Genomic DNA, 12046 nt, shown 5'->3' with positions numbered 1-12046 from the left:
AAAAGCTTACCACATGGCACCTAAAACCGTTTGAGTAGATAGTCATCTGAAGCCTCCAGCCAAGCTTAAGCAATCTTACCTAGGGATGGGGGAGAAAATCATTCAGTTCACATTTTAATTTTAATGCAAACTTATCTAATTTCATACTTTCAAATCACTATGTGAACTGGAAGTCAGTTATCTTTTGAAATCCATGCTTGTCCAAATTTTGTAATGCAGTCCTCCAATTAAAAAAACCCAAAGTGTTCAAAACTGGGTATATTAGGGGAAATAACATTTAAATGCATTATATTCAGAAAACTGCTTGCAAATAATGTGTATATTCAGCAAAAATGCATACCAACATTCATGTATTGGGAGGAATGTTTCTAAAATGCTTGTGAATTTTCATGCAAACTTTTTTTAAAAAAAAAGTCTCAAAGTTTGGGGTGAACAGAACTGAAGACTGGAAAAATGAAAAATTGAGAGAAACTGAAATTGACAGATTTGTCCATCCCTAAACTCATACTATTGTTGCTGTCAATCCAGGAAAGTGGATGAACATGGGAATTAAATGCATGGACAGAGGTGACAGCCAAGGGGGATGCTGTGGGTGCCTGAGTGAGTCTGGGAACCTACCAAATCCTGCCCTGTCTGCACCCTCGAACCCAGTTTGGCAAACCCCCACCGCTGCACCACGCGAGAGGCCAGGACGTACGGCAGCTGCCCATTCTCCATGCGAGCCCCATTTTAGCACAAGATGGGGACTTTGTATTTTTCGTAGATCTACTGTTGCACACAATGGTGGCCATAAAGGGTCATTGCAGACATATTAGAGGCCTCTAATATGGTTGAAATGGCCCTTTACGGCCACCGTTGTTCTCTGCAACAGATCTATGAAAAATACAGAGCCCCATCTTGTGCTAAAATGGGGCTCGCATGGAGATGTGTCAGCAGACAAATGGTTCTCATGGAGACGGGTCAGCGAACAAACCCGTGCCTCTGCTGAGCCCCACTTCCCCCAACAGCCTCATTGGCTCACCCTGTGCTGTTTACCAGCTCTGGTAAGAAACAGGAGTTCAGTAGGCAAAGCGCGGGGCAAGTACAGGGGTTCTGGCCATCCCTACAGACAACAGCCTCCTCACATGAAGAAGAATAAAGAATTGGCTGTCATGTCTGTTCGGGTTCTTTGAGTCCACCCAAAGTTCTTTCAGGACACCTAGGAGATCCTTCTCCTGTTTCTATCGACAGCCCTTTGGCCTCTATGATCTGGGTTTTCATTCCCATATCTTTTTCCTCTTGTTCAGTTTGGGCATAGAAGGCAGTTAACGACTACCTGCTTCGGTGGGATGTTTTGCAGGGTAATTTGTGAGTGCAGTGCCAAGCACCAAGCATTCCTAATAATTCATTCAATGACATTGCCATCATCTCCCTGCCAAACACAATAAAAACAATTTTTGAGACAACACTGGCAAAATTCCCTTCGATAATCAAAGAGCACAACCCTTCCGCCGATTTGCTTGTGGTGTTTCCACTCCAGCCGCTTGAATGACGAGCTTCGTTTCCAGTCTTCGAGCATTTCCAACTTCGGCCTGTTTCCAATCAGTTCTCATTTGTTGTGGTGAAACAGTGGAGAGAGCCACAAATCTGCATTTTTGTGCAGTTTTCCTCCCCCCCCCTTTTTTTCTCTTTAAATCTCATGCTAGAGAGGTTCTGAAACTCAAGGTAAGCCTGATGTTTGTTGTGAGCAACCAGTCTGCTTCATGGGAAATGAATAAGGACCATGGCAGAGTTATCTCATTTCTTCAACACCAACAAAAAGAAACTTTCCCCCTGCAATGGAGCAATTTCAAGCCAACAGACCTAATGAATGGCACCAGAGGACATAAAGCCTACAGCCATCAGCTTTGTTTCTTAGGGCCAAACTAAATGTTACGCAGAATTCTGAGTTTCTTTTTTAGACCAAAAACAATCTTAGGAGGCACCTTGTCTGAGCAGAGTGACAGCGAGCTGTGAGAGGCTGCTTCAAGGCATTCCCCTCTGTGGGTGATTTTCACCTCCAAGTCCCTCCCCGGCTGCTTTTCCACCTGCAGGGGAAAATATAAGTGGTAGCTGAAGCAGGGAACCAAACTGAAAACCAAAAAAGAAGATAAAGGGTTAAGGAGTTACTAACCACCCTCCTTTCCTCCCCTCAGACTGGCAGCCTGCCGAGGCCGCTTTTTGGCTTAAAACAAAACAAAGCAGAGGAAAATAACATGGAACTTCATGGAGTGTCTACTTTGGCCTTTATCGACCAAAAGAATAATTTTTGTCTAGCTAGAGATACCCACAGCAATCCATTTATACGCTTCCAAGTAAAAGAACCAGGGTGAAATGATCACTACTCCTGCTTGCATAAATCAGAATAATTCAAGAAATGTTTTCTATATTTTCACTGAGCTCCCTATCTGCTCTCCATGCCATTTCTGAGGGCCAGTCAAGATTCTACTTTTAAACAGTCATGACTGAACTCAGGTGTTACCTCTCGCTGGCTGGCATTCTGTTTCTGTTCCAGGCCTACTCCTCCCAGGAGACAATAGCCACTAAAAAAGCTTTCCCCAACCTGGTATCCTCCAGATGTGTTGGACTACAACTCCCATAATCCCTAGCCAGAATGGCCATTGGCCATGCTGGCTACAGTTTATGGGAGTTCTAGTCCCACATATCTGGAGGGCACCAGGGCACCGGATTGGGGGAAGCTGCACTAAAAAGTATGATGTGCCAATCAAGACTCATGAATCTCATGATGTGTCAGGAGCCATATTTTTAGGTATATTCTAGAGATATTTGCAGAGGGTCATTTTTAAGCATAAAAAATGTGCAACTGTTGGGTGAACAATAGCATTCCTCTCTCCACCTCCTGTGCTCATGCCATTTATTGGCTGAAAGGTCATCCATTGTATTGCTCAAGAGCAGGAGGGTTTGTGTGTGTTTTTAAATTGGCAAACACTAACAAAACTATCCTTCCCCAACCCAGAGCATTTCTTCTCCCTCACTGAGCAAGACACTGTGGGGAGTAGGCCTGGAGCAGAGCAGAAGCAGCCAGCAAGAAGTAGCAAGTAGGTGGGATCAGGAAGTGGTTACAGGTGGTTGCAGGGTATTGTCAGGGTTTCAAGCCCTCCCACTGAACAGTGAGGCAACAGAGACTGTGCAATCCACAAAGTCTTTATTCAGTTAAAACTTGTCTTCACACCTGTAGTGTTTGTGAAGGCTAGGGGCTGTCCTCTAAGCCTAATTAGAGCAAGGCAAGGCAAGGCAATTGCCTATCGACTAAATGGACAGTTTCCCACCATGCCTGACAGGCTTTCACTGGACTCCTCCTTCTGGGAAGGTCCTTGACCCAACTTCTGATGTGCAGAAGTTTCAACTTTCAACTCGACCCACTTAACCCTGAGGCAGACTCTGGAATATGTCAATTCTGGTGCTCCCTCCCCCTCCAACAAAGGCTGAGTCCCCATTGGGAGGGGGGGTCTCTGAACCTGGGCCTCCTGTTTGATAAGCTCCTGGGAAGATTCATCCCTGACTCCTGGAGTGTCTTGGGGAATTTCCTCCCCTGCTCTCTGTCTCGACTGGGCTTCTTCTAGCTCTGCCTCTGAATCTGACTTAGAATCTGAAACCAAATCAGGGAACCTGGGTTCCATCCTCACAGGTATTAAACAGCAGATGCATGATCTTGCAGGACCTTGGACAGCTCCAGAGTGGCACAGATGTTACTCTGATAGGCAAAACTCACAGGAGCACTTCAGTCTTGATGCTGCCTGAATCCTTTTCCCTAGATAGGAATCTGATGGGAAGAGCCATAGCCCTCTTGTTTTCCATCCCAACACCTCAGCTTAACTGGATTGTAGCCAGTGGTGCAGTAAGGTAACTTTGTACTCTGGACTTAATGGCTGTACCCTCTTTAGATGGTCATGTGTATTACTTCACTTTCTTCAAATCTGGTAAGCCAGCCCTGCTGCTCATTCTACGGAGCCCTGGACCTCTGCCCCAGAATCCTCTCCTACTGGCACTACAGATTGCAGCTCAGCCTGAACATCTGGATTCAACAAACCAAAGGAAACTTCTGCAAGAAATATAGCACTATGTCTCTTTCACTCCCCACCCCCTTCTCTTTCTTCGAACTGCTTGTTAACATTTTCTCCTGCCATAAAGCTGTAGGAGAAAAAGAGGTCACACTGGATCATTCTAAGAAATCTTGGGAAGGACTTCATCAATCAACATTTAAAGAGGGATGCCTTCGAAGCCAGGAAATTCCTTTGAGATGTGTCCAACTTTACATTGAGTACATGCTACTGGAATAAAGCAGGTATGAACACATCTCACCATAGATATCATTGAAGGCTAAGGGGTCAACTCATTCACATTACTGATGTACTAGCTCAAAACCACTAGATATTTAAAGGGGTCTTCATTCACCTACACTTTTGACACACAGATGTGTCTGATGAGCTATGTTTTTGAAAAATTCTTAAGTAAAGAGGTCAGCTTATATGTGTGTTGAAAGGTCTTTGGATGGTTCTTACAGCATGTAGAGCAGACCGGAAAAGAGGAGGAAAGAATTGAACATGCAACATAAAAAGACCTCTGAAATTATTTCCTAAGCTTCATCTGTTCCATCTCAGAATTCTCACCGTACAAAAGCAAGAATGATGGAGTCTGGCTTTCTGTCTTAAAATCTGGTGCTTTCTGGAGAATCCCAGAGACTTTTTGCTTTTATTAATTTTAAAGGGGACATTCCTGGGCCCTGTGAAATATGGATGATAACAACAGACATTCCATAGCCAATTTCTGCTAAAGACTTAAAACTAAGGTTAGGGAGAATGTCCCAAGAGGAGGGAGATAACACTTAACTTGCTCCATGTTGAGCTTACCTATTTATTTATTTATTTATTTATTTATTTATTTATTTATTTATTTATTTATTTTTATTTAACATTTCTTGCATTTCTGTTAACACTGTGCAAAGCTTAACAAATCAGCATGCACCTAGTCATTCACCATAGCCTGATTATACTGTGTACCATCCCTGGGGACCTCAGAAGGCATTGCCCAGACTGCCTCTGCCACACCTAGGGGTGCCAGAACTCACCTCATCCTTTACCAATCTGTGGCATCTTCACCTCCGTGTGCATCTTCCCTCTGATCTGGTGGGGTAGGGCTCATGCAGGGTCGTGCTGTTTCTGTTTGGGGTGCAGGATCCAATCCTCTGCTCCAGCAGGAGGACTTGCTCTCCTTCTCATGGGAAGTGAGCTGCCTGCAGGCTGTTAGCTCTGGCCAGGTTGCCTGACGTGGACACCTATGTGCCACACCTTCCCTCATTTTGCCCAGGAATGCCTCATTCTGCCCAGCACTTGCCTCATCTTCCTCCTTTCCTGCCATCCTCCTCCTACCTCCCTTTGTCTCGTTCTCCTGTCCCTCTTCCTGCAGCTGCAGCTTAAGAGTGCTCCTAGGCTGGGCTGCCAGAAACCACCATCACTGGCTCAGCTTCTCTTCCAGTCCAAATGAGGGGAGGACAAGGAATTTGTTGTGTTCACATTTTAATGCAACATTACCAAATTTGCATTTCTCAAACCTATGCATCAACCAGACTGAAGAAATACATCAATATTCACGGTTTCCTGCATTTTGCAATGCAGTTCACAAATAAAAAATGTACACATTACCACATTATATGAGGGGAAAGGGTTTGCAAAACTGTATATTTAGAAATGTATGTACAAAACTGTGTATATTTAGAAAAGTGTGTATATACAAAAGTGTATATTTGGGAAAGTACATACAAAAATACGTACATTTAGATAAAAGCACCCAAAAATACATACACATTTTTATGCAAACTTAAAAAAAAGGACATTCACAAACTGATGCAGAAATGGGAGACAATGAATGTGAAGTGGGAAAATGAGAAACTGATCAGAATTGATTTAGACAGCTGTATCCATCCCTAGTTCAACCATGTTTGGTATCAGTTGGGATAATTGTGCCATCAGAGAACTCCCAACCTTTGAGCTCCCAACATATAGGAAATATAATTATTACATGTTCATTCATATCAATCTAATTTAGGGATGGCATTGGCAGCAGAGTCCAGTTGGGGGCTCAGCTTCTGTGGATTACTGCCAGCTCAGCCCCCTGGAATGGAGTCCACAGACCTGAGTCCATGCGTGCTGAGTCAGGCAAGTGCAGTGGACCCCCTGCTCTGCTGAGCCACCATTTTGTGAAAAATGGCAGATCAGACTTTTCCGTAAAGGCTGATTTACATAAATGGCAGCCATAAAGAGACCCATTTATGCAATATTACAGGCATAAATAGTCTATTTCAATTGTTTAAATTTATTTATTTAAAACATTTGCATCCCGCCCTATATCATTAAGATCTCAGGGCGGCATACAGACAAAATCAATTCAAAGAGTATAAAGGGTCCTTTCTAAGGGATCATTTCCCTCTTCCTCAGAATGATGCCCTGAGACCCTCATTCTCCCCAGGGATTGAGATACTGCTATTAGGTCCCTAAAGTTCTCATCCACCAACCTCTGTGCCTCTCTTAAGTTCTCCAGGTCAGCATCCTTGGCTTCAAGGGAGAAAACTTGTTTCCTAAGAGCCAGGAGTTCATTAAACCAAGCACACACTCACAACTTCTGTCCAGCTGGCGGATAGTCATACATGTGCCCCTCAGTGCAATACACTAGATAACCCCCACAGCCCTACTGGCTTTCTAGCTTGGAACTGTTTTTCCTTCCTTTTTAAATTGTTATTATTGGGTTTGTTTACCTAGAGAACTAACTTGTTTACTAGGAGAAGTTGGGGATTTTTAAAAGTTATTTCTTTGTATTTATAGTTATTTATTTAGAGTTGCTTACTGTGAAAAGGGAAGGAAGAATTGACTGCCCTGCCCTTCTTGCCCTGTTGCTAAACTAACACAGTTGCTTAATTCACTTGTGTGCTGCTGCTTTGTTACAGGGGCTGAGATGCTTCATCAGTGGGGCCAAGACGCTTCACCAGTGGAGCTCCTCACGCTCAAAGAATTGGCTCCCTCACAAACCTGCCTCCTTGTATAGCTCTAGTTAACTCCCCCTTCCCTGCATCCTTTCTCAGTTCCTGATCATTGTTCACACTCAGTCCCATTCCATGCTCTCCCAACTGGCCACCCACACACAATGTTCATTCATCCCATGTTCAGAATTGATTCTCAATGAGGAGGTGGGGGAAAGAGAGAAAGAAAATGGGAGACCGATGATGGTAAAAAAAAAAAATCAGGACTGAAGATGTTTAAAAAAAAAATGGAGACCAAAGATGGGTAATGGGGACTGAAGTTGAGAGAGAGAGAGAGAGAGAGATGCTAACCAATGAACTAACAAGATATGGGAAACCAACTCAATGAATGAGTTCACCCAACAAGTCCAAAAAGCAAAGAACCCCGATCTGAAGAAAGACACTATAGCAGAAATGCAGAACCCATGGCACAGGGGTCTAATCTAACCTGAAAGTCCCCTCAATCCAGTCCCCACAGAGCCTCTGGCTCCTAATGGTCCTTATGGTCAGAACTGTTCAGCGTTGGAACAATCTATCTTGGAAGGTGGAGGCCTATCTGCTGGAGGTATTTAAGCAGAGGCTGGATGGCCATCTGTCAAGGATGCTGTAGTTGCATCCTACATTGTCGATCCCACATTGATCAGAGAGTTGGACCTCCAAGGTGCCTTCCAACTCTACAATTCTATGATTCTGTAGACTGGCTACTGTAATACACTCCATATGTAGGGCTGCCCTTGAAGAACATTCGGAAGTGCATAATGCTGCAGTTCACTTTCTTGCTGGCGCCACCAGGCAGCAAATGGTGATAATTTTGTTTCGGTTCGGTTTTGATCAGAGTTTCCAAAATTCACTAAGTTCTCCATATTTGGGACAAAAAGCACTTGAGGTTTAAAAAAAAAAATTGACCGCAAGAAAAATCAAAACTCACAGATTTGTCCCTTAGGCTCAGGGCTTTGAGTGCTTCACTCTTAAAAGTATGAATTTGAATGCCTGGGTATTCAATCATGTTAGTGCTGAATTAGGGTTGCCTCCTCTTTTTTTCTGACAGGCACCTAATCTCTAACAGCTATATGGCAGGCAGGCACATCGTGATCCTCTCCATGGTGGGAATAGCTGGATGTGCTGAATTTGACTGGAGCAGGCGGGTGAGAATTTCATTTCAGTGCATTTTTCATAAGAATCTACCAAAATTTGTGAAGTTCGTATTTGGGGGAGAAAAAAACTTGAGTTTTTAAAAATTTGCATGCGGAAGGAAGTGAAACGGACAGAACACATATTCAAGTCATTCTGCGGCCACTGAACTAGCTGCCAGTTAGCTTCTAGCATAACTCAAGATCATGGTCTTAACCTTTAAAGCCCTTCACAGCCCCGGACATCCATATGACAGAGACCACCTTTCTCCATACGTGCATCCACACCAGTTAAAAGTATGTTTGTGAGTCAAACTGGTAGAGAGGCATAATGATGCAGATGTTTTCAGTTTTTAAAAAAGCAAATGCATGAAGAAAGGATTGTGATAACAACTGGGAAAATTTCTGAGGGTGGGTCACAAATTTCTATTTTTAAAAAGAGACAGAGAGGGAGAGAGAGAGAGAGAGAGAGAAGAAAAAGAAAAAAGGTACATTTGCTCTGAAGTATAGCTACAAAAAGCAGACTCAAGACACAAATAGATGCACATTCTGTGCACACACTCACTGCTCCTCAGCCCATACCTGCTTGACCCTTTCAAAATTAAATCCTGCTAACCAAATGCTTGAGTCACACAAAAAGCCCATGACCTTTATAACCTCTGTCAAAAATTGTTTATTGCACTGCGTTGTTGGGCATTTCCCTTGGTGGATTCATACCTTGGATTTATTACTTGAGTTCCTAACTGGGCTTCCTGACAAGAGAGGAAAACACCATTTATTTCTTTTTAAATAGTCTTCTTCCTCGATTAAATGTGTAAATATTCCCCTCCCCCTTCTTGTTTTTCCATTCATGAAAAAAGCCATATCCCATCACATTTGCTTTATGAGAAATGTCATTGTGGCCCAGTGATTTCTTTTTAAAGGAAAGCATGGGAAATAATTTATTCTGAACAATTGAAGACTGTGTGATAAGCCCCTACAAGGTGCTCAAAGATGGAGATTATACCACCCATGTGACCATCAGAATCTGTGTGCTGTTGTTCATGATGTGGGCATGACAACATCAGACTACTTTTAACTTCCCCAGTTCAAAAGCTCGTGGTCCTTTTGGCAGATTAGGTGGACATCCAGTGTGTGCGTATGTGTAGTTGAAAATAGGAAAACATGTCCTTCTGAATTTCTTCTTGGGTTTTAGGAGTTCCAAATTACTCACTTCCCAATTGAAACTGATGTCTTAGGACTAGAGCTGTACTGAAGTTTTATCCGAAAAATGAGGGAGATGGCAAAGACAAAGAAAGAGCAAGCACAGAATAATATTTGGGGAAGGCAGGAGAAATTTTAAAAGTTTTTGCTCTGGAGGAGGGGCTTACTGTAATAAGTGATAGTGGTAGCGATGGCTATTTATTTATGTATTTATTTATTACATTTCTGTACAACCCTATAACTGAAATTCTCTGTGCAGTTCACAACAATTAAATCCATTTGTTGTTGTTGTTCAGTCGTTCAGTCGTGTCCGACTCTTCGTGACCCCATGGACCATAGCACGCCAGGCCTTCCTGTCCTGCGTTCTCTCCCGGAGCGTGCTCAAGTTCATATTCATTGCATCCGTGATGCTATCTAGCCATCTCATCCTCTGCCGTCCCCTTCTCCTTTTGCCTTCAGTCTTTCCCAGCATCAGGGTCTTTTCCAGGGAGTTTTCTCTTCGCATTAGGTGGCCAAAATATTGGAGCTTCAGCTTCATTATCTGTCCTTCCAATGAGCAGTCAGGGTTGATTTCCTTTAGGATGGACTGATTTGACCTCCTTGCAGTCCAGGGGACTCGTAAGAGTCTTCTCCAGCACCACAGTTCGAAAGCATCAATTCTTCGGCACTCAGCCTTCCTTATAGTCCAGCTCTCACAGCCATACATTACTACTGGGAAAACCATAGCTTTGATTAGACGGACCTTTGTCGGCAAGGTGATGTCTCTGCTTCTTACTATGCTGTCTAGGTTGGCCATAGCTTTCCTCCCAAGGAGCAAGCGTCTTTTAATTTCATGGCTACAGTCACCGTCTGCGGTGATCTTGGAGCCCAAGAAAGTAACATCTGTCACTGCTTCCATTTCTTCCCCTTCTATATGCCAGGAAGTGATAGGGCCAGATGCCATGATCTTAGTTTTTTTAATGTTGAGTTTCAAACCAGCTTTTGCACTCTCCTCTTTCACCCTCAACAAGAGGCTCTTGAGATCCTCTTCGCTTTCTGCCATTAGGGTGGTATCGTCTGCATATCGGAGGTTGTTGATAATTCTCCCGGCAATCTTAATTCCGACCTCTGATTCATCCAACCCGGCATTTCTCATGATGTACTCTGCATATAAGTTAAATAAGCAGGGTGACAATATGCAGCCTTGTCCTACTCCTTTCCCAATTTTGAACCAATCGGTTGTTCCATCTCTGGTTCTTACTGTTGCTTCTTGACCCTCGTACAGGTTTCTCAGGAGACAGGTAAGGTGGTCTGGTACTCCCATCACTTTAAGAATTTGCCACAGTTTGTTGTGATCCACACAATCAAAGGCTTTAGCGTAGTCAATGAAGCAGAAATAGACATTTTTCTGGAATTCTCTTGCTTTCTCCATGATGCAGCAAATGTTGGCGATATGATCTCTAGTTCCTCTGCCTCTTCGAAACCCAGCTTGTACTTCCGGTAGTTCTCGGTTCGCATACTGCTGAAGCCTAGCTTGTAGGATTTGGAGCATCACCTTGCTGGCATGTGAAATGAGCGCAATTGTGCGGTAGTTTGAACACTCTTTGGCGTTGCCCTTCTTTGGAATTGGAATGTAAACTGACCTTTTCCAGTCTTGTGGCCACTGTTGAGTGTTCCAGATTTGTTGGCATATTGAATGCAGCACTTTAACAGCATCATCTTTTAGGATTTTAAATAGCTCGGCTGGAATACTGTCATCTCCGCTAGCTTTGTTGTTACTAATGCTTCCTAAGGCCCACTTGACTTCACTCTCTAGGATGTCCGGCTCAAGTTCAGTGACCGCACTATCATGGCTATCAGGGACATTCAGATCTTTCCTGTATAGTTCTTCTGTGTATTCTTGCCACCTCTTCTTAATCTCATCTGCTTCTGTTAGGTCCCTGCCTTCTTTGTCCTTTATCATGCCCGTCTTTGCACAAAACGTTCCCTTGAGATCTCCAATTTTCTTGAAGAGATCTCTAGTCTTTCCCATTCTGTTGTTTTCCTCGATTTCTTTGCATTGTTCATTTAAGAAGGCCTTCTTGTCTCTCCTTGCTATTCTCTGGAACTCTGCATTCAGTTGGATATATCTTCCCCTTTCTCCCTTGCTTTTCGCTTCCCTTCTTTCTTCAGCTACTTGTAAAGCCTCATCAGACAGCCACTTGGCTTTCTTGCATTTCTTTTTCTTTGGGACGGATTTCGTTGCTGCCTCCTGAACAATGTTATGGACCTCCGTCCATAGTTCCTCAGGCACTCTGTCTATCAGGTCTAATCCCTGAAATCTATTCCTCACCTCCACTGTATATTCATCAGGGATATGATTTAGGTCATACCTGAATGGTTTAGTGGTTTTCCCGACGTTCTTCAACTTAAGCCGAAATTTTGCAAGAAGCAGCTCATGATCTGAGCCACAGTCAGCTCCAGGTCTTGTTTTTACTGACTGTATGGAGCTTCTCCATCTTTGGCTGCAAAGGACATAATCAATCTGATTTCGATATTGACCATCTGGTGACGTCCATGTGTAGAGTCGCCTCTTGTGCTGTTGGAAAAGAGTGTTTGCTATGATCAGCATGTTCTCATGGCAAAACTCTATTAGCTTTTGTCCTGCTTCATTTTGTACACCAAGGCCATGCCTGCCTGTTAT

The sequence above is a fragment of the Heloderma suspectum genome, chromosome 4, assembly GCF_057233095.1.
Source record: "Heloderma suspectum isolate Gila_16-S chromosome 4, 16-S_ref, whole genome shotgun sequence".
Taxonomy (NCBI): Eukaryota; Metazoa; Chordata; class Lepidosauria; order Squamata; family Helodermatidae; genus Heloderma; species Heloderma suspectum.
This window is presented reverse-complemented; position numbering follows the sequence as displayed.